This window comes from Mustelus asterias, chromosome 9 (genome assembly GCF_964213995.1).
Source record: "Mustelus asterias chromosome 9, sMusAst1.hap1.1, whole genome shotgun sequence".
Taxonomy (NCBI): Eukaryota; Metazoa; Chordata; class Chondrichthyes; order Carcharhiniformes; family Triakidae; genus Mustelus; species Mustelus asterias.
The window spans coordinates 109619338-109642778 of record NC_135809.1 but is presented as its reverse complement, the minus strand read 5'-3'; positions in this window follow the sequence as shown (position 1 = coordinate 109642778).

The window sequence follows — 23441 nt, the reverse complement described above, 5'->3', positions numbered from 1 at the left end:
TCTTACTAGCATATCTCAAAATACAACTGTAAACTAATTTGCTACATTTTAACTTTACTGTTTCTACGTCCTTAGTACAGGGGAAGGGTGAATACTAGGGGGCAATGAAACCCAGAGAGTTTTCACAAGTTGATTCTGAACTGGATTCTATGTCTCGTTTGGGTGGGAGGTGGGGGGGGGGGGGGCGTATAAACAAAGGTCAGCATCTCCCTTTGTAATCACAAAGAGCTCATCAACTCGCGTCCAGCTCTGAATGGTCTTCAATTGAGATTTGCTAATTGCATTTTAACAGAAAGAAAAATCGCTTGACACAAGGGCATGGTGGCAGTGGTTAGCACTGCTGCCTCACAGCTTCAGGGACCCGGGTTCAATTCTGGCCTTGGGTGACTCTGTGGAGTTTGCACGTTCTCCCCATGTCCTCCAGTTTCCTTCCACAATTCAAAGATGTGCAGGTTAGGTGGATTGGCCGTGCTAAATTGCCACTTAGTGTTGCAAGATGTGTAGGTTAAATGGATTAACCATGGCAAATGTGTGAGGTTACAGGGATAGGGTGGGGAGGGGGCCCGGGTAAAATACTCTGTCAGAGAGTCAGTGTAGACTTGATGAGTTGATTGGCCTCTTCTGTACTGTAGGGATTCTGGCGGCATGGTGGCACAGTGGCAAACACTGCTGCCTCACAGTGCCATGGACCCAGGTTTGATTCGCGGCTTGGGTCACTGTCTGTGTGCAGTTTGCACATTCTCGCTGTGTCTGCGTGGGTTTACTCCAGGTGCTCCGGTTTCCTCCCACAGTCTGAAAGGTGCATTGGTTAGGTGCATTGACCTGAACAGGCGCCAGAGTGTGGCGACTCGGGGAATTTCGCAGTAACTTCATTGCAGTGTTAATGTAAGCCTTACTTGTGATTAATAAATAAACTTTAACTTATTATTCTAAGCCTGTATTTATAGTTTGGCCAACCTAATTTTTAAAAATTTTATTGATCAGTTTTCCATGCTTTCAGGTGATGTAAAGTGACATTGTTCCATTACATCAACAAATTAAAGTTATTTCAGGTTTTGTTTTACCCAGTTTCATTAATCCTACTGGATATAGCCATAGGCTTAGTGTCCTCACTCAAAGGGGTGGTTGGTGACTGTGTTTTATTGTTCTTGGCCCTGCCTCTACATGCTCAGTGTCACTGCAAACTGCAGCCACCAACCTTTCTAGATTTTGGTATTCATTTGTCTAACCAATCTGGTGACAACCAGTCCCCATTTCTGTTCTTTGTCCTTCTTCTGACCACCCACCAGCTTTTCTGTTCCCCTGGAGTCCTTTCAGTGTTCCACTCATCCTTCTGCATTTTCTTAATGTTTTTTGACTTGTTCTCCTGCAGTCTTCAAAGCTTTTGACTCGGGGTGGCAGAAGTTATGTCTTTTTCCTTCACCGTTCACATTTCCTACCATTGTCTGCACTGACCAATTCTGCACTCACTGTTTCCAAACTTATTTCCCCCTTTCTGGCAATGAGGAATCCAGCCTGCTCTGCGTGGCTTCAACTACTGTCTGCTCACTAACAGCAGCCTGCCTGTGCAGCTCTGCCTCCTCTTACACACAACGGATCCAGGCTCCCTGTGCAGCTAAGTAGCTCGCCTGCCCAGCACCACCACCTCTCATAGACAAGGAGTCTGGCCTCCAAGTGCAGTCTGCTCAATAACAGCAGCCTGCTTGCACAGCTGTGCCCCTTTTCTCAGGGTCATCCAACTATCCTGCTCTGATTTGGTCTCCTTTATTATATATATATATTTGTTTTTTTTTAATTTGTTAACTCATTACTCATAATTCTATACATTAGTTTAATGTGGTACTCAACTGGACTGTTCCTGGGTGGGCTTACTGCACTATGGATGGTAAATAAATCTACTCACCCCTTTGCAGAGCCACCCTGAAGGTCCAATGTGGGTATCCTGCCAACTACATCAAATTGTTATCGCTGACTTCTTATGAGGTAACCACAGGAGTCTCAGAGCAGGTGATGATTGTTTATTCAAGCAAGTGCTGGGAGAGCACAACATTGGAGAAAAGGCCCCTGAAGCAGACTTTACCCCACTGGATAATTATGAGATATTTATACAGAGTAAAATCTTGTAAGCATTATGTTGTTTTAAATTCCAACATTGCCTGTTTTAGATTCACATTAAACAATTTACAGATATCACAGGTCTGACAAAAACTAGGGAATACACAATCATAATGTCTCCTGGCTGGGTACCTCTTGATGGGTTTCAGGCCATAACACCTTTTCCATTGTAAAGTTTGAGCCTCTCTGGTTTCTGGTCTCGGGTCACGATGACTTCCCTATTGTTAAAGTGAAGGGCCCTGTTTGATATGTGAGACAGTTCTGATATGCATCTGTTGACCTTTGGCCTGTGGTTACCTCATAGAAGCAGTTTTCAGCTGTATTATTTTAAAATGTCCAGTTTTAGGTTGGGCCTTGTCCATTTGACCACAAACCAGATGGATTAGCCAAAACATATTGGTAGTTGGTTATATTGTATGCGATTTCTGAAGTGTTAGTTCAACATAGCACAGGAATCTCTGAACTCTTTGCCAAATTAGCCTCCAACATTCATAACCTACATTGAGCCTCTGTGGTTTTGAAAGGGAGGATTTTGCTGATAAATTGACTTGCATTACAACTATAATGTTTTGGATCCCTTATTGGATGTTTCAGAAGATGGTTAAACATATTTTTCTCTGTCTCAATATCAGGTTTCAAAACAGAACCTTCATTTGGTGCTGTTCACAGATGTAGAATATCCCAAATCATTCTGCATTCAACACTGATGAACTGTAATTGGTGTCATATATACAGATTGTTACCATCCCAGTTGATGTTACTACTAGACAGGTAGACTGCAGAATGGAACTCTGTCTCAAAAGACTGTAATTTCTTTTTGAAAATGTAGAGGAACGGAGTCACAGGACTGCTAATTAGTTTTAACAAGAAAATAAACCTTTTAAACATGAAAAGTTTGATTATAATACAATACTCCTTTACTCCCCTCTTAACTTCAATGTAGTTTTCAAAATAAACAACCCACACCTACACCAGAGTTTTGCTTGCATTTCACACAAACATTTAACATTATACTTAATGTCATACAAAGAAACTTCTTTTGTTAACAAATACACGTCATGGTGTACAATTACAATGACTTACCCAAAACATGTAACACTATCATAAATCAAGTTGTGTGTTTGTTTTTCTTCTGGTGTCCAGTGTTTGATTCAGAAAATAATCTTTCATTTAAGTCTATAGTCCAATTGTCCTTCTCACTCTTTGGAAGCATAGTTCCACTCTCAAGCCCAGTTTCCAGATTTACGTGTAGTAAATTCTCATTTTGATTTAACAAGGTCAAAGTGACACCTTTGTGCATTAACATCTCATTTCAAAATCTAGTTTAGCTGTTTCAAGGAAATGTTAAGATGCTTCTTATATTCACTCAAAATGGTTTTATATTCTTCCTTGGTTTGATTTTTGAACTTTGTGATCATGTTTTTTCTCCCAGTTCCATTTCAAATGATTTATTTTCAATTCTGTTTGAGCCTTGTTCATCACATCCTCCCTCTAGAGTTTCACAGCTTGTTTCGACCCTTCAGCATTTTTGCACAATTTATAAACTATCTCAGTCCAGTTCTCAGCAGAGTTTGAATGCTTTTTTGTGCACTGTTCACTTGCCTCTATTCCAACAGCTACATCTTGTGTAGCATTACTGACAAATCACTTTTAAATCAGTGTTTCTGGTCATTGACTCAAAGATCATTTTGCAATTTCAGTTCTCCTTGACAATTTGTAATTTCCGATTATGCAGATACTTCAGTGATTTTGTCCATTACTAACTTTGATACATCAGTAATATTACTTAGATCAGTTCTTCACTCAACTGGATCACTATTTGGCAATCAATTTTTATTCACAAGAACTTTAGAATTGTGACATTCCAGATCATCCATCTCCTTCATTTTTTCCATTTTGCTTTTATTTTCAAGAATCTCATTGTTCTTTACATGATGAAATTTTCCCTCTACTTCAGAGAAACTCCTGATACTTTAAGTTCAAGTTTTAACTGAAGATCAACCTCCACTATGTTTGCTTTTTCAAGTTTATCACTTAGATAGTTCAAATTGTCAGTCAACTGTTCCACTTCCCATGATGGATTCTCAATTGTTCTCAACAATTCTCCTTCTGCAGTAGCAGGTTCCTCTTTCATATGTGAAAGTTGATTTTCTACATCAATCAAGTTCTCTCAATTGCTTATTATCTGCAATAAGTGTCACACTTCTGTCCACAGTAGTTTTCAAAAGTTCGTTAAAGGTTAACATGATCAACTGCCTGTTGCAATACAAAGTAATGTCATCGCATTACTGTCTCCACCAAGCCAAGTCATTAATTAGAATGAAATCTAGTTCTCCAATAGGTGATTTAGGAACAATTCCCACCATAAGAATTCCATTTACAAAATTACTCCTTAAATTAACTTCACAAGAATCAGGTTGATCCCGTCCATGAATATTCTGTATTAATATTTTTTCCTTCGTAAAACTTTCTGAAATACAAAGTTTATTGTACAAAATAAGCAAAAGTAAATCACAACCCATATTGCCCTCCTGCTGTCCAGTATAACCTTGAGACCCCGAGTTCACTGATCTGATTGAAGATATTCTGGAGGTTTGATAATTGGACATCCTGCTTGTGGATTTGTGACAGCAAATTTTTTGTGACCAGCTTATAATTAATAGGTATGCATGAATGCTGGGGTAGAGAGAAACTGAGTGTGGGAAAGGGCGAAAATGAGAGATGGGATTTTGTGACAATCCATTTGTTTTAGAATGGTTATTCATGACATTTTACTCAACCTAAATGTAAATTTCCCCAGCTGCTATGGTTGTAGTTGAATATGTTGACCACCTCTTGAGGGATATTACCAGTCACTAACTGCAGCCGAATATGGTGATTGGCTTCATGATCTTGTGTCAAGGACATGAAATTTCCATTCCTTGCGAAACAGGCTGGATGTATTCCCATGTCTCAGTACCCCATACATTTTTTAAAATTCATTTGTGGGACATGGGCATCGCTGGCTGGCCAGCATTTATTGCCTATCTCTAGTTGCCCTTGAGAAGGTGGTGGTGAGCTGCCTTCTTGAATCGCTGCAGTCCATGTTCTGTAGGTTGACCCACAATGCCGTTAGGGAGGGAATTCCAGGATTTTGACCCAGCGACCTATGAAGGAATGACAATATATTTCCAAGTCAGGATGGTGAGTGACTTGGAGGGGAACTTGCAGGTGGTGTTCCCATATATAAGAACATAAGAACATAAGAAATAGGAGCAGGAGTAGGCCATCTAGCCCCTCGAGCCTGCCCCGCCATTCAATAAGATCATGGCTGATCTGACGTGGATCAGTACCACTTACCCGCCTGATCCCCATAACCCTTAATTCCCTTACCGATCAGGAATCCATCCATCCGCGCTTTAAACATATTCAGCGAGGTAGCCTCCACCACCTCAGTGGGCAGAGAATTCCAGAGATTCACCACCCTCTGGGAGAAGAAGTTCCTCCTCAACTCTGTCTTAAACCGACCCCCCTTTATTTTGAGGCTGTGTCCTCTAGTTTTAACTTCCTTACTAAGTGGAAAGAATCTCTCCGCCTCCACCCTATCCAGCCCCCGCATTATCTTATAAGTCTCCATAAGATCCCCCCTCATCCTTCTAAACTCCAACGAGTACAAACCCAATCTCCTCAGCCTCTCCTCATAATCCAAACCCCTCATCTCCGGTATCAACCTGGTGAACCTTCTCTGCACTCCCTCCAATGCCAATATATCCTTCCTCATATAAGGGGACCAATACTGCACACAGTATTCCAGCTGCGGCCTCACCAATGCCCTGTACAGGTGCATCAAGACATCCCTGCTTTTATATTCTATCCCCCTCGCAATATAGGCCAACATCCCATTTGCCTTCTTGATCACCTGTTGTACCTGCAGACTGGGCTTTTGCGTCTCATGCACAAGGACCCCCAGGTCCCTTTGCACGGTAGCATGTTTTAATTTGTTTCCATTGAGATAGTAATCCCATTTGTTATTATTTCCTCCAAAGTGTATAACCTCGCATTTATCAACGTTATACTCCATTTGCCATATCCTCGCCCACTCACTCAGCCTGTCCAAATCTCTCTGCAGATCTTCTCCGTCCTCCACACGATTCACTTTTCCACTTATCTTTGTGTCGTCTGCAAACTTCGTTACCCTACACTCCGTCCCCTCCTCCAGATCATCTATATAAATGGTAAATAGTTGCGGCCCGAGTACCGATCCCTGCGGCACGCCACTAGTTACCTTCCTCCAACCGGAAAAACACCCATTTATTCCGACTCTTTGCTTCCTGTCGGATAGCCAGTCCCCAATCCACTTTAACACACTACCCCCAACTCCGTGTGCCCTAATCTTCTTCAGTAGCCTTTTATGGGGCACCTTATCAAACGCCTTTTGGAAATCCAAAAACACCGCATCCACCGGTTCTCCTCCATCAACCGCCCTAGTCACATCTTCATAAAAATCCAACATGTTCGTCAAGCACGACTTTCCCCTCATGAATCCATGCTGCGTCTGATTGATCGAACCATTTCTATCCAGATGCCCTGCTATCTCCTCTTTAATAATGGATTCCAGCATTTTCCCTACTACAGACGTTAAGCTGACCGGCCTATAGTTACCCGCCTTTTGTCTCCTTCCTTTTTTAAACAGCGGCGTAACATTAGCCGTTTTCCAATCAACCGGCACTACCCCAGAATGCAACGAGTTTTGATAAATAATCACTAACGCATCCACTATTACCTCTGACATTTCTTTCAATATCCTGGGATGCATTCCATCCGGACCCGGGGACTTGTCCACCTTCAGTCCCATTAGTCTACCCAGCACTGCCTCTCTGGTTACATTAATTGTATTAAGTATTTCTCCTGCTGCCAACCCTCTATCGTTAATATTTGGCAAACTATTTGTGTCCTCCACCGTGAAGACCGACACAAAAAACTTATTTAAAGACTCAGCCATATCCTCATTTCCCACTATTAACTCCCCCCTCTCGTCCTCCAAGGGTCCAACATTCACTCTAGCCACTCTATTCCTTTTTATATATTTATAAAAACTTTTACTATCATTTTTTATATTAATTGCTAGCCTAGCTTCATAGTCTATCCTTCCTTTCTTTATCGCTTTCTTAGTCTCTCTTTGTTGTTTCTTAAATTTTTCCCAATCACTTGTTTCTCCACTATTTTTGGTCACTCTGTACGCAGCTGTTTTTATTTTAATACTCTCCTTTATTTCCTTCGTTATCCACGGCTGGTTCTCCCTTTTCTTACAATCCTTGTTTTTTGCTGGAATATATTTTTGCTGAGAACTGAAAAGGATCTCCTTAAAAATCCTCCACTGTTCCTCAGCTATCCTACCTGCCAGCCTGCTCTCCCAGTCTACCTTAGCCAATTCATCCCTCATCCTATCATATTTCCCTCTGTTCAAACAGAGGACACTGGTTTGGGACCAAACTTTCTCCTCTTCCATCTGAATCAGAAATTCGACCATATTGTGGTCACTAGACCCAAGAGGGTCCTTCACAATAAGATCCTTAATTCTACCTACCTCGTTACACAATACCAGATCCAAAATAGCTCGTTCCCTCGTCGGTTCCGTAACATGCTGTTCAAGGAAACTATCCCGACAGCATTCTAAGAACTCTTCCTCCATTCCACCCTTACCGACTTGAGTCTGCCAGTCAATGTGCATGTTGAAGTCCCCCATGATTATTGCCGTTCCGTTTTTACACGCATCCCTTATCTGCTTGTTTATAGCCCTCCCCACCTCAACATTATTATTTGGGGGCCTATATACCACACCTACTAGTGTCTTTCTCCCTCTACTATTCCTCATCTCTACCCATAACGATTCCACGTTTTGTTCCTCAGAGCCTATGTCATCCCTCAGTACTACCCTGATATTATCTCTTATTAATAGCGCGACCCCACCACCTTTTCCTTCCTGTCTATTCTTCCTAAACGCCTGATACCCCTGGATATTCATCTCCCAGTCCTGGTCACCTTTCAGCCACGTTTCTGTAATGGCCACTAGATCGTACCCACTCGTGCTGATTTGCACCATCAACTCATATACCTTGTTCCGAATGCTTCGTGCATTCAGGCAAAGTGTCCTTATTCCAGCTTTTATCTGGACCCGCTTTGATGAGTCGCGAACACCCTCTCCCTCTACTCCCTTATCTAAATTACCGCCTTCATTCACTTGCACCCTCTCCTCTACCATTAATTTTGTAATTCCCCTTACCCCTGCATCCTCCACCCCATCAATTAGTTCCTTGATCCTAGTCAACTCTTCTAGCTCCCCTCCCCCCAACCTATCTAGTTTAAATTCTCTGTTGCCCTTGTCCTTCGAGATAGAAGTGGTCATGGGTTTGGAAGGTGCTGTCTGCTACTGAGCATCAATGGTGGATGGGGTGCCAATCAAGCGGGCTGTTTTGTCCTGGATGGTGTCAAGTTTCTTGAGTGTTGTTGGAGCTGCACCCATCCAGGCAAGTGGGGAGTGTTTCATCCTGACTTGTACCTTGTAGATGGTGGTTAGGCTTTGGGGAGTCAGGAGGTGTGTTACTCACCCCAGTATTCCTAGCCTCTGACCTGCTCTTGTAGCCACTGTGTTTATGTGGTGAGTCCAGTTCAGTTTCTGGTCAATGGTAACCCCAAGGATGTTGACAGCGGGGGGACTCAGTATTAGTAACACCATTGAATGTCATGGGGCGATGGTTAGAGTGTCTCTTATTGGTGATGGCCTGGCATTTGTGTGGCATGAATGTTATTTGCCACTTGTCAGCCCAAGCCAGGATATTGTCCCGATTTTGTTGCATTTGAACGTGGAATGCTTCTGTAAATACAGTTCATTAACCTGCGAGGCTCTCCAGCACACACCAGGAGCACACTTGCCAATTTCAACATCTTGGTCTCAGAAATCCTTCTACTTTTAAAAAGGTTAGAGCTGGGAGTTCAGATCTAACAGCTTCTGATAGAGTTTGCCTCACTCAGATGACTTGTCTCTCCCATGTCAGTGCAGAGTCTCTGCAAGATCACTTTAGTTAATCTCACTCCACTGCCTTTTGCCTGTAATCCTGCATATTTTTTTCTTTACTGTGTTAATTCCCCTTTTCTCTAAAATTTATTTTTGAAACACCCAATTGGATTGCCCTCCACCATATGCTCAGGCAGTACATTCTAGATCCTTATCAAAAGCATTTGTCTTCATGTTGCCATTGGTTCTTTTGCCAATCAATTTAACTCAGTTTATTATGGCCTTTCCAGTAATAAGAACAGTTTTTTCCTCTCTGTCCTGCCCAGACTCCTCATGATTTTGAACTCCTCTTTAAATCTCATCACAATATTCTCTTCTAAGAAGAACAACCCCATTTTCTCCAATTCATCCAATAAAAGATCCTCAGCCCAGGAGCGACTCATGAATATTTTCTGCAACCTCTAAACAGCCTTCATATCCTTCCTAAACCACAGCAAGTGTAATTAGGTGCAATATTGCAATTCTTAGCGAAAAAGATTTACTCACATTTGGAAACAAATGGACTTACATGGTTTGTGAAGGGGAGGTCGTGCCTCAATAACTTGATCGAGTTTTTCGAGGAAGTGACGAAGATGATAGATGAAGGAAAGGCAGTGGATGTTGTATACATGGACTTCAGTGAAGCCTTTGACAAGGTACCTCATGGTAGACTGCTACAAAAGGTGAAGTCACACGGGATCAGAGTGGAGCTGGCAAGGTGGATTCAGAACTGACTTGGACATAGAAGACAGAGGGTAGCAGTAGTGGGGTGCTTTTCTGAATGGAAGGCTGTGACTAGCGGTGTGCAACAGGGATCAGTTCTGGGACCTTTGTTGTTCGTAGTATACGTAAATGATTTGGAAGAAAATGTAGTTGGTCTGATTAGCAAGTTTGCAAATGACACAAAAATTGATGGAGTTGTGGATAGTGAAGATGATTGTCAGAGGATACAGCAAGATATAGATTGGTTGGAGACTTGGGCGGAGAAATGGCAGATAGAGTTTAATCTGGACAAATGTGAGGTAATGCACTTTGGAAGGTCCAATGCATGTAGGAATCATACAGTAAATGGTAGAACCTTAGGAGTATTGACAGGCTGAAAGATCCGGGCGTACGTGTCCACCGATCAGTCAAGAAGGCATATGCGTGCTTGCCTTCATCAGTCGGGGCATTGAGTATAAAAATTGACAGGTCATGCTGCAGCTGTACAGAACCTTAGTTAGACCTCATTTGGAATATTGTGTACAACTCTGGTCACCACACTACCAGAAGGATGTGGATGCTTTGGAGAGGGTACAGATGAGGTTTACCAGGATGTTGCCTGGTCTGGAGGGTATTAGCTATGAGGAGAGGTTGGATAAACTTGGTTTGTTCTCACTGGAACGGTGGAGGTTGAGGGGTGACCTGATAGAGGTTTACAAGATTGAGCGGCATGGACAGAGTGGATAGTCAGATGCTCTTTCCTAGGGTAGAAAAGTCAAGTATTAGGGGACATAGTTTAAGAGCGTGGGGAAAAGTTTAGAAGAGATGTGCGAGGCAAGTTTTTTTTTGACACAAAGGGCAAATTTGAAGAATGGGATGAAAGAGGAATTGATCAGAGCGTAGCTGTCTGACAGGGCTTAGATATGTAAATTAGCTTAGAGGCAGAGCAAACAGGTATTTGCTTAAGTGAAGTGGGGAACAATAAAGGATGGAATGCCAGGTGGTAAAACTGCAGAAGAGATGAGTTCAAAGTGGAAACATGAGCATCTGGTTCACAGATAGCTAAAAGCCTTTCTTCTGAGGTGAGTCATTTAGATGGGAGCTCAAAAGCTGGAATTCTCCATCCGTTCATGCCAGCGGGATTCTCCAGTCCTGCCGGCAGCACACCCCTGCCAGTGGATTTCTCATGGAGTGACATCAACGGGAATTCCCATTGACAGCGGAGGGACCAGAGAATCCTGCCGCTAGCAAACACGCCACCTCCTGCCAGCGTGAAACACGTGGCTGGGAGGCCAGAGAATCTCACCCATGCTATCTCAGTAGCTGGTAGCTCTGTACTGACTGGAGAAGTGGAAAGGAGAAAGAAGAGAACCAGCTGAACAGGTACAATCACAGCCACGCCCAGCTGGAAGGCAAAATTCTAGGTTAGAAGCTGATGACCTGAAAACCTCAGAAAAACTACGCTGAACCAAAGAAGGCATCCTTAACTTAAATGATAACTTCTGGGCGGTACTTATTGTGCTGGATTAAGCTCAGAGCTATGCTGTATGAGATGATTGTTTTGGGACAAGGGACATTGAGCTCTCTCATGACTGACCTTTCTACCAAAGGGAACAGCTGTTTCTTATCGACCCTGTCCATGCCCCTCGATCTCGTGCACCTCTATCAGGTCTTCTCTGCTCCAATGAAAATAACCCAACCCTATCCAACTTTTTTTCATAACTTAAATATCCCATCCCAGGCAACATTCTGGCGAATCTCCTCTGCACCGCCTCCAGTACAATCACATCCTTCCTATAATGTGGCGACCAGAACTGCACACAGTGCTCTAGCTGTGGCCTCACCAAAGATCTATACAACTCCAACATGACTTCTATACCTCGATAGATAAAGGCAAGTGTCCCATATGCCTTATTCACCACCTTCAGTGATTTATGGTCAAACACACCAAGGTCCTTTGGTTCCTCAGAATTTTGTAGTATCAAGCCATTCATTGAATACTGCCTTGTCAAACTACTCCTTCCAAAGTGTCTCACCTCACACTTTTCAAGGTCAAATTACATTTGCCACTTATCTGCACATCACATCTATATTTTCTTGTAGCCAAAGACATCAAACCTCACTGTTATCCATCTGGCCAATCTTTGTGTCATCTGCAAACTTACTAATCCTACCTCCCTCCCCCACATAGTCATCCATGTTTATATAAGCTCATGATTCCAAATAAACCTGTTGTGAGACTTCCTAATACTGAGCCAATTTTGAATCCACTTCATCAAATTACCTTGTATCCCATGTTCATTTGCCTTCTTTATAAGTCTCCCATGTGGGATCTTGTCAAAGGCTTTGCTGAAATCCATATAAAAGACATCAACTGCACTACCTTCGTCTGCGCACTTGGGCACCTTCTCAAAAAAATTAAATAAAATTTGTTAGGCATGACCTTCCTCTGACACTATGCTGACTATCCCTGATCATGCCTTGCCTCTCCAAATGGAGATAAATGTTCTCCAATATTTCCCTAACACTGACATGAGACTCACTGATTTGTAGTTCCCTGGCTTATCTCTACAACCTCTCTTAAATAGTGGAACCACATTAGGTGTTCTCCAGTCCTCTGGCACCGCACCACCGCCCCCACCCCCCACATGGCCAGAGAGGAATTAAAAATTTGGATCAGAGCTCCTGCAATCCCTCCCTTGTCTCCCACAGCAGCCTGGGACACAAATCATCATGACCTGGAGATTTGAACACTTTTAATCCTACCAACACCTGCAATACCTTGTCTTTCCCTGCGTTTATTTGCTCAAGAACCTTGCAATCTCTCTCCCTGAATTCTATACCTTCATTTAATATTCCAGTTTTCTTATTTTTTAAAAATGTGCCCACTTGAATATTACACTCACTGGCTCCTAGGGAACTGGATTGCCTTATTTGATGTGCTGAATGCATCAGGCAATGCGTGCACAGGAAATGTCTCAGCTGGAGCAGCCACTTTTGACATGACAGAGAACCAAATATTCCAGCTGACACATAGTGACAAAGTCCAACTGGAGCAATAGGAGATAGTTGGACTGGTGTGTATCGTGAACAACAGAAGAAAAATACACTTCTGTAATCTTATACTTCCAGCAATTTATGATCTATGGGATTAAGCCATTGAGGTTTGTAGGAATTGAAGCCAAGTTGGTACACTGCGGGCCTTGAATGTTTACTGAGTACAGCTTTAAGCGACACAGAAAAGCAATATCTTGGTGCGAGAAGTGTTTTCTGACTATAGTTAACTGCCATTTAGGAAATGAACATGAATAATAGTCTGTGAATGTTTTTCCCCCCACCCAAACTAAAATGCTCAACTTCAACGTTACAGTCGGTTTTAATATCTTAATCATACAAGGTCACAAAAACATCACAATAATAAAATTGTGACTGCGGATGCTAGAAATCTGAAATAACAGTAAAATGCTGGAAATGCTCAGAGTGGGTCGGGCAGTATCTGTGGAAAGAAAACCTCTTCATGTTCTAGTGTGTGAGCTTTTCATCAGTGCAAATATGTTCTTTCTGTAGTTGTACCACTCCCTTCTCCTGCCATGCCTTGGCTGTTTTCTTCACTCACTAGAGTTGCAAAATCAGGCAGCATGGTGGTTAGCACTGCTGCCTCACAGCACCAGAGACCCAGATTCAATTCCGGCCTCGGTCACTGTGTGGAGTTTGCATTCTCTCCTCCTGTGTCTGTGTGGGTTTCCTCTGGGTGCTCTGGTTTCCTCCCACAGTCCAAAGATGCACGGGTTAGGTTGACCGGCTGTGCTAAATTGAACCTAGTGTCAGGGGGATTAGCAGGGTAAATGTGTGTGGTTACAGGAATAGGGCCTGTGGTCAGGACATACTTGATGGGCCAAATGGCCTCCTTCCGTACTGTATGGATTCTATGAGGAACCGATTGCCTTTCAAAACATATTGTTTTATACAAGAACTCTGAAGTTCACTTGAAACATTATTTAATTCAGGGTGGCATTAGTTTTGTGATGTAAACCACTATCTTGCGCATTTATTAATAGTTCCTTTTTAAAAAAATTGTTACTATCCTAGTTCATGTTATCACTGGACGGAAAGATCTCAGAATAGAACGCTGGCTCAAAAGATTAACTTTTACATTTTTATTTAAGAAAACCTGGAAGAACAGTGTCACAGTTTTAACACAAAATAACATTACCTGCTGAATTCTCTTTGGAAGCAATACAAGCCCGTCTTATGCATGCAAAATGACATCCACATTTAGGAATGCTTTGGCATTTTAAGATGGCCTCTTTTTGTTTTCATTCAAGTCTATAGCAAAATATCGAGAAGTCGATGTTTTTTTTACAATTGAAGAACTTTGGATATCTTTTAGATCAATGCATGTGGACTTTTTGGCTTAAGAATTACTTGAATATATCAGACAAAGCTAGAGCAACAAATAAGTACTTGTGTCAAATCTGAAAAGGCTGCTTGAAATCTGGAGTCATTTCTTGGCACTGCAACCTCAGCTGCTTTTTCTGCTCCTCCAGAGCAGGACGCAAATTAAACCAACTCAGCAGATCACTTCTGTCAATTATTTCTGAACAGCTCCTAGTGGGGAAGGGATCTCATCTTTCCGTAACACAAGCGTGAGTATCGTGCAAACACTCTGCAATGGTTTGATATTAATTTGAGGTCTAAATGGAAGAAGTGGAAGATTTGAAATCAGAATGAAACAACTGGTGGATCTCAACTATGGCCGTAGGATGATTTGCACAAAACCTACTGAGCTTGCTTCTCTCTATGGTTCGTGTTCTGAAACTGATTTTTCACCCTGATATGTTTTTTGATGAGTAGTTTTAAAAATTACTACCAGATCCTGAAATCAAGCAAATCCATTGAAACGGTGAATCTTATTAACCACTATAGCATTATCCTGACACATCTTTTGTCCCATGCATGTCTCTGAATATTCTGATCTCTGGACTATTTTCAAAATCTGTACTTGATCAGGACGAATGAAATAATTTGAATAAACTGGGATTGGAAGCACTATATTTTGAACGCTAACACCAGAAGAATAGTGTTCTTCATGTCGCTGCTCTACATCCTGATATTCCTGTGTTTGGTGGAGGCGTGGGGGCCTGAGCCCCATATCTTTTCTTATGTAGCCATGTAGTGAAGGTCATTATGTTGCACAATGGACCAGTGTCTTGACATTTCTTTTTGCTTGTTGCGGGGGTGTAACAGTTACAAACCATTTATCTCAGAATTGGCCAAACCAACCTTTGGTATGGTTTATAGATCTTCATTAGACTGTGCTGCAGCTATCTCTCCAGTGGCCATCTGTATAGGTTTATTTTACTTCTTGCCAGCAAAACACGTGTAAAATGATTCTGCTTTTTGCAGCTGAAACACTGATTTCCCCATGCTGGGCAATCCTTCTGTTCCTATGTACGATGTCACCCGCAGTATTTGCATCCTGCTCTTTGTCTGCGATCACACTACACTTTTGACCTGGAACATCTCTCAGTATAACGCATCTCCTGATCTGTTCTGGCTGACATTTCACAACTTTTGCATTTTGATACACATCTTGTCACTTTCTTTAGAATTTGTTCCTCATCTTTCAGTGGACATGCCATCACCAAGGGATCGCATATACCCAAGGCTAAACTATCTTTAAACTGGATTATCTTTTAGCCATCCAAATTCATACGATTCTGCAAGCTGCATTACTGCTGGACGTAGCTTTCATATGTAACATTCACTTGGGGTACAAAAGTGTTTGCTCAAGGCTTTCAAAATCACTTTCATCTTTTTTCTTTGTCAGTTAGCTGTAGGGTAGTACACACTTTGTAGCAGTCCCTTCCCAGCAATGTTAGGAGTATGGCTATTCCTATCAGCTCCCTCCCTAGCAACGTTAGGAGTACGGCTACTCCTATCAGCTCCCTCCCTAGCAACGTTAGGAGAATGGCTACTCCTATCAGTTCACACTAAATTAAATTTGTTTCAATCTTTCTGTTTTGCCATTGTTAAGTGGAAAGACTGCCAATTCTCCCACCTTCAAATGTGACTGGAGAGTAAACTTAGTAGTGAATGCACTCCAAAATCCAAACAGTATGCTCGGCTTTGAATGCCAGCAATGGTATCAGGGGAACCAGCGTTGCTGCTCTCAACAGGACCTGTCAGCTTGTAGACTTGGACTGATTGCCCAGAACCTTACCCATTTATTTGCATCAATTTCTTGAGGTCTGTTTCCCAAAGGTGTAACATCTTTTCAGGAACAGAGCCCTTCAAATCAAGGCCGAGTTTCAAAGCAGCTCCAATTACCCTCACCTCCAAAACCCTGGTCGCATTCACCACCACCCTGCTCAACTCTTCTCAGCATGACTGAGGAGCCAGCAGCGCAGTGACGAGGGGAGGTGCAGTTTGTGAACAGAACCAAGAAGGTGGGAGGACAAGGGTGAATTGTAGGAGGCATGAGATGGGGAAAGCAGAGGTCAGGGAGGCAGGCTAGAATTAAAAGTTGAATGAACATTGCTGAACACTTAAAAGCACCAGTAAGTATTCATAGAATTTTGTAAACATTTGAAAACACAACACTTGTAAACAGCAGCTAGCAGAACATCAGGGCCTGTTGGACCTCAAAGGTCATGATGTGGAGATGCTGGCGTTGGACTGGGGTAAACACAGTGAGAAGTCTAACAACACCAGGTTAAAGTCCAACAGGTTTATTTGGTAGCAAAAGCCACTAGCTTTCAGAACAGGCTGTTCCTTCATCAGGTGGGTGGGAGTTCTGATCACAAGCAGGGCACAAAGACACAAACTCAATTTACATGAATAATGATTGGATTGTGAGTCTTTACAGCTAATCAAGTCTTAAAGGTACAGACAATGTACCTCATTGTCCGTACCTTTAAGACTTGATTAGCTGTAAAGACTCACATTCCAATCATTATTCATGTAAATTGAGTTTGTGTCTTTGTGCCCTGTTTGTGATCAGAACTCCCACCCACCTGACGAAGGAACAGCCTGTTCCAAAAGCTAGTGGCTTTTGCTACCAAATAAACCTGTTGGACTTTAACCTGGTGTTGTTAGACTTCTTACTGTGTGGACCTCAAAGGGGCATCCTTAATCTAAATTCAAGGTACTAGTTTAACTTAAATAGACAAATAAAAATTGGAATTTAAGACTTCAACCACAATGGTCCTACAGACAGACTGACTGATGAAGTAACCTCAGAAACTCTACTTAAGTTGTAAGTTAATACTTATCAAAACAGGGGTATAACATGGAGACATACATGTTGTTCTTGTCTGTTGGTGCAGCTTTGGGCACAAAGTGGAACTTGACCACTGTACTCTCCTTATCACTTCTGTGGGTTTTCTGCTTCCCTGCAGATAGCAGGCTCTGCAAACTTGGTCAATATTTCAAACATGGTCAATGAAAGCTGTTGCTTTTTAACCCTTTCCAAACTGCAACCTCAAGAGAATCAATTACATTATTGCATTTTGATTGGCCTAAATGAGGCAAGTTTATTTTCTAATTGACTAAGGGTGTGTATGATGAATCCCTCCCCTGCCCCGCCCCCCGAGGGTGATGGTCAAAGCCTTATGTCACTTCCCACTATCCCTAACTGATTCGTTAAAGTGCCAAATACTTTTCGGACCATCCTCCTCATTATACTTTGTCTCTATTACTTTAATGACTTCTCACTAAGATAAAAAAAGATGTATTATGATATCTTCCTTGCCCAATATTTTAGAGAAGGGAAGTATACTGTCATGCCCTTGTGAATGATGGGATCATTGTCTCAGATTTCACCTAATTGATGCAAGTTCCTCATTTAATCAAACTCTTATCAATCTTTTTGACCAACCAGATAAACTAAATCAAATTAACTAAGGGACAAATTAAAAGGGGCAGCTCTCCAAAGGAGGGGAACCGCCCAAAACAAAGGACGAAGTAGAAAGGAAACTTAAAGCATCAAATCAAAGTGTGATTTAAGGGGTCGGTAATGCACCCCAGCCCCTGCAGTGGCCAGCGGGCATGGAAGGTGTTAACAGTACCCTCGGACACCACAATCTAACCCTTATCAGTGACTGTTTTTACAAGCCATTTGCCCAGTGATGTATTTTCTCTCTGTGGTTGTTGATACTTGGAATGAGTTGCTTTACTTCCAAAACAAAGGATAGAGTGGTAAAGTTGCTTCTAATCTAAAAATTACACTGACCTAATATGAAGGATTATAAAATAGGTAGCACTTAAAGTTATACAGAATGTGTATAAAATATAAGTGCATAACCATAATCAATGTTTAAAAATGAGGTAGTGAAGTCTACTTATACATTAATTTAATACATAGTCTTGAATGGTAAATATCTAAAGGGATTATACTTTTACAATGATCACACACTGTCACAAAGGTCAACTCTGGTGCCATGAGTTCATTGATCAGTAGAGTTGCTTTTCTTCTGGAACACTGCAAATTAGAGCTGATTTGATGTAGAATGCAGCTGTTGTTATTCTTTCTTCCTCTTTACACGATAAATTCCATCTACCACAGCTGTGTTCTACATTGAACTGTTTTTCTTTTGTGTGGTGTTTTGAAGGAGAGGCAATTCCATTTGGTTGGTGGATTCTTGGTATTAGAATTGACTTTTGAGACAGCATCGGCCTAGTGGTTAGCACTGCTGCCTCACAGCACCAGGGACCCAGGTTCAATTCCGGACTCAGGTGACTGTCTGTCTGGAGTATGCACGTTCTCACTGTGTCTGCATGGGTTTCCTCCAGGTGCTCCAGTTTCTCCCCCACAGTCCAAAGATGTGAGAGTTAGGTTGATTGGCCATGCTAAATTGCCCCTTAGTGTCAGGGGGATTAACTGGGATAAATACATGGGGTTACGGGGATAGAGTCCGGGTGGGATGGTGGTCGGTACAGACTCAATGGACCAAATTGCCTCCTCCTGCACTGTAAGGTTCTATTGTTTTAACTTTCCTTTGCTGATAAAGTTTTAACAATGCGATGGATTGTAAGTTCACCTAATCAACCTTGAAGGCTTCAGATTTTCATAATGTGGCTCTGTGAAATGGAAATAAGTATAAGTTGGGCTTCTCCAGCAGTTGTAATTAGCTCATTCATGTGTCACCTTTCTTCTGTCTAAAATCCCATGTGCACATTTTTGTCAAGTGAAGCAAGCAGAGTCACATGATAATAAATACTGAAGTCCTCTATTGGTTACAGCTTAAACAGAAAAATGTAATACAAAGTTAATCGATTGATGTACTCTGCGTGTCAGCTAAAACAAATCATTGAACATCAATTTCACTACACTTCTTCCAATAACCTCAAATTTTACCATCAGCTATGCTGGGATTCGAACACAGGTCCTGCACAGCATTATCATGGATCTCTGTATTAGTAGCTCGCAGACAATACCACTACACCATTGTGTTTCTATAACCTCAGAAAGGGGATTTGGATGCACCACATTTGGGCCTCGTCACTAGGTTTCTGAATTCCTTAAATGATTGCTCCATTCTGCAGCTGGGAGAGCAAATTGGGTGGCACGGTGGCACAGTGGTTAGCACTGCTGCCTCATAGCACCAGGGAACTGGGTTTGATTCCCGGCTTGGGTCAGTGCCTGTGGGGATTCTGCACGTTCTCCTTGTGTCTGCGTGGGTTTCCTCCGGGTGCTCCGATTTCCTCCCACAGTCCGAAAGACGTGCTGGTTAGGTGCATTGGCCATGCTAAATTCTCCCTCAGTGTACCCGAACAGGTGCCGGAGTGTGACAACTCGGGGATTTTCACAGTAACTTCATTGCAGTGTTAATGTAAGCCGACTTGTGACCCTAATAAATAAACTTTAAAAACTCCAGCTGCAACCAGTGAAAATGGTCTCCATGTACTTTCAAACACAATCAGCAGAGTGTGCATCCACTTCGCCGCTGCCTGGAAGATCTGGGCCATTGTATCTGACTTGGCTGAGGGAGGGACAGGACTGGCAGCTCAATGTTCCAGGGTACAGATGCTATAGGAAAGATAGAATAAGAGGTAAGAAAGGAGGGGGGTTGCACTTTTGATTAGGGAAAACATCAAGGCCGTACTGAGAGGGGATATATCCGAGGGTTCGGCCACTGAGTCTATATGGGTAGAACTGAGAAATAAGAAGGGGGAAATCACTTTGATAGGGTTGTACTATAGGCCCCCAAATAGTTGGAGGGAAATTGAGGAGCAAATATTAAGGAGATTACAGATAGCTCCAAGAAAAATAGGGTGGTAATAGTTGGAGATTTTAATTTTCCCAAAGTGTGAATTTTAATTTTTAATTTAATTTTTAATTTTTCAAAAGTGTGTTAACCAGGGTTCAGGGTAAACACATTCCTCTTAGAGTGAAGGGCAAGGTTGGCAGAAGTAGGGAACCCTGGATGACTCGGGATATTGAGGTCCTGGTCAAGAAGAAGAAAGAGGCACATGACATGCAAAGGCAGCTGGGATCAAGTGAATCCCTTGAAGAATATAGGGGGTGTAGGAGTAGAGTTAAGAGAGAAATCAGGAGAGCAAAAAGAGGACACGAGATTGTTCTGGCAGATAAGGCAAAGGAGAATCCAAAGAGCTTCTACAAATACATAAAGGGCAAAAGAGTAACAAGGGAGAGAGTAGGGTCTCTTAAGGATCAACAAGGTCATCTGTGTGCGGATCCACAAGAGATGGGTGAGATCCTAAATGAATATTTCCCATCAGTACTTACTGTTGAGAAAAACATGGATGTTAGGGAACTTGGGGAAATAAATAGTGATGTCTTGAGGAGTGTACATATTACAGAGAAGGAGGTGCTGGAAGTCTTAAAGTGCATCAAGGTAGATAAGTCCCCAGGACCTATTGGAAGTGTATCCCAGGACATTGTGGGAGGCTAGGGAGGAAATTACGGGTCCCCTAGCTGAAATATTTGCATCATCGATAATCACGGGTGAGGTGCCTGAAAATTGGAGAGTGGCAAATGTGCCTTTGTTTAAAAAGGACTGCAGGGAAAAGCTTGGGAACTACAGGCCAGTGAGCCTCAGATCTGTGGTAGGTAAGTTGTTGGAAGGTATTTTGAGAGACAGGATCTACAGGCATTTAGAGACGCAAGGACTGATTAGGGATAGTCAGCATAGCTTTGTGAATGGAAAATCATGTCTCACAAATTTAACTGAGTTTTTTGAAGGGGTAACCAAGAAGGTAGATGAGGGCAGTGCAGTTGATGTTGTCTACATGGACTTTAGCAAGGCCTTTGACAAGGTACTGCATGGTAGGTTGTTGCATAAGGTTAAATCTCACGGGATCCAGGGTGAGGTATCTAAACGGATACAAAATTGGTGGTTGTAGAGGGTTGTTTTTCAAACTGGAAGCCTGTGACCAGTGGTGTGCCTCAGGGATCAGTGCTGGGTCCACTATTATTTGTCACTTATATTAATGACTTGGATGAGAATATAGGAGGCATGGTTAGTAAGTTTGCAGATGACACCAAGATTGGTGGCATAGTGGACAGTGAAGAAAGTTATCTCCGATTGCTATGGGATCTTGATCAATTGGGCCAGTGGGCTGATGAATGGCAGATGGAGTTTAATTTAGACAAATGCAAGGTGATGCATTTTGGTAGATTGAACCAGGAAGGACTTACTCAGTTAATGGTAGGACGTTGGGGAGAGTTACAAAACAAAGAGATCTAGGGGCACATGTTCATAGGTCCTTGAAAGTGGAGCCACAGGTGGACAGAGTGGTGAAGAAGGCATTCGGCATGCTTGGTTTCATCGGTCAGAACATTGAATACAGGAGTTGGGACGTCTTGTTGAAGTTGTACAAGATATTGGTAAGGCCACACTTGGAATACTGTGTGCAGTTCTGGTCACGTTATTATAGAAAGGATATTATTAAACTAGAAAGAGTGCAGAAAAGATTTACTAGGATGTTACCGGGACTTGATGGTTTGGATTATAAGGAGAGGCTGGATGGACTGGGACTTTTTCTCTGGAGCGTAGGAGGCTGAGGAGTGATCTTATAGAGGTCTATAAAATAATGAGGGGCACAGATCAGCTAGATAGTCAATATCTTTTCCCAAAGGTAGGGGAGTCTAAAACTAGAGGGCATAGGTTTAAGGTGAGAGGGGAGAGATACAAAAGTGTCCAGAGGGGCAATTTTGTCACATAGAGGGTGGTGAGTGTCTGGAACAAGCTGCTAGAGGTAGTAGTAGAGGCGGGTACAATTTTGTCTTTTAAAAAGCACTTAGATAGTAAGATGAGTGTAGAGGGATATGGGCCAAATGGGGGCAATTGGGATTAATTTAGGGGTTTAAAAAAAAGAGTGGCATGGACAATTTGGGCCAAAGGGGTGTTTCCATGCTGTAAACCTCTATGACTCTATGGTTCTTCATTGAAGAATGCATTTGACACTGTCGTTCTTTTCTTTGTTTCAGCATAATCTCTATTACCTTCATCATCCATGGAGCCCTGGCTTTGTTTCCCCTACATTCCACCCTTGAGTTTGGAGACACACGCACAGCTCAGGTTGTTAATGGAAGATATTACAAACATTTGTTGACTAGATAAAAGCATTGCAATCTTACAGAGTCCACGAGTCATGTCTATGTTGAATGTTATAGGCTGCACTCCCTTTTTAGTTACCTTAAAAATCTCTTACTGATACTTGTTTGCACTTCAGTCCCACACTCCTGATCTACGGGCACCCGGTGTGGAGGAGGGCAGGGAAAGCGGAGGACCTCCTTGTGAACCTGCTCCTGGGCCTGGCCAAACTTGCCATAAACATGTCCAGGCAGCCGACTGTCTGCCCTTCTACCACGGCTACGTACATGGTCGGGTATCCCTGGAGATGGACCATGTGGTGTCCGAAGCTACATTAAGGCCTTCCATGCTCACTGGGCACAGCAGGGGCTGGGGTGTATTATCGATCCCTTTAATCAATTTTAATTTGATATTTTAAGTTTCCTTTCTACTTTGTTTTTTGTTTCAGGCAGTTCCCTTATTTTTGTGGGCTTTTCCTTTTATTTTGTCCCTCAGTTAATTTGATTTAATTTAATTGGTTGGTCAAAAAGTTTGACTACTGCTGACCTTCAACAGTGCCCTCTTAGTGACCCTACAACTTTCTTATCTTATGTGGCCTACTGCTTCATCTATGTGCACATCAGAGGTGAAGGTGCCCAGCTGTGATCTGCACCCTGTTGCCTTGATGCCCTTGGCAGGCGTCCCCAGGGGAAGCTGAGACCTGGAAGGTCTCTGTACCTGTGCCACCCTGTTCATCCAGCTGGCCCTCAGATGCCCCGGTGTGAGGAAGGCGAGATTCAGAAGGTCTGGGGATGTCTGGAGTCCCCTGAGTGTAAGGCCCCGGCATGAGCTCTAGTACTTCCTCCTCCCTCAGGGTGCTCATAGGACCCAGCACACTCCAGTCTCCTGGCTCTGCCAGTCCTGGAGGCCCAGCTGCACCTGTCCCATGGTCTGTGATCCCTCAACACTGGCCCTCTGAGACTGGACCAAACTCTGGAGCCCCTCCGCTACTGCATTCTGTGAGTGAGCCAAGCGCTGAAGCCCCTCAGCAT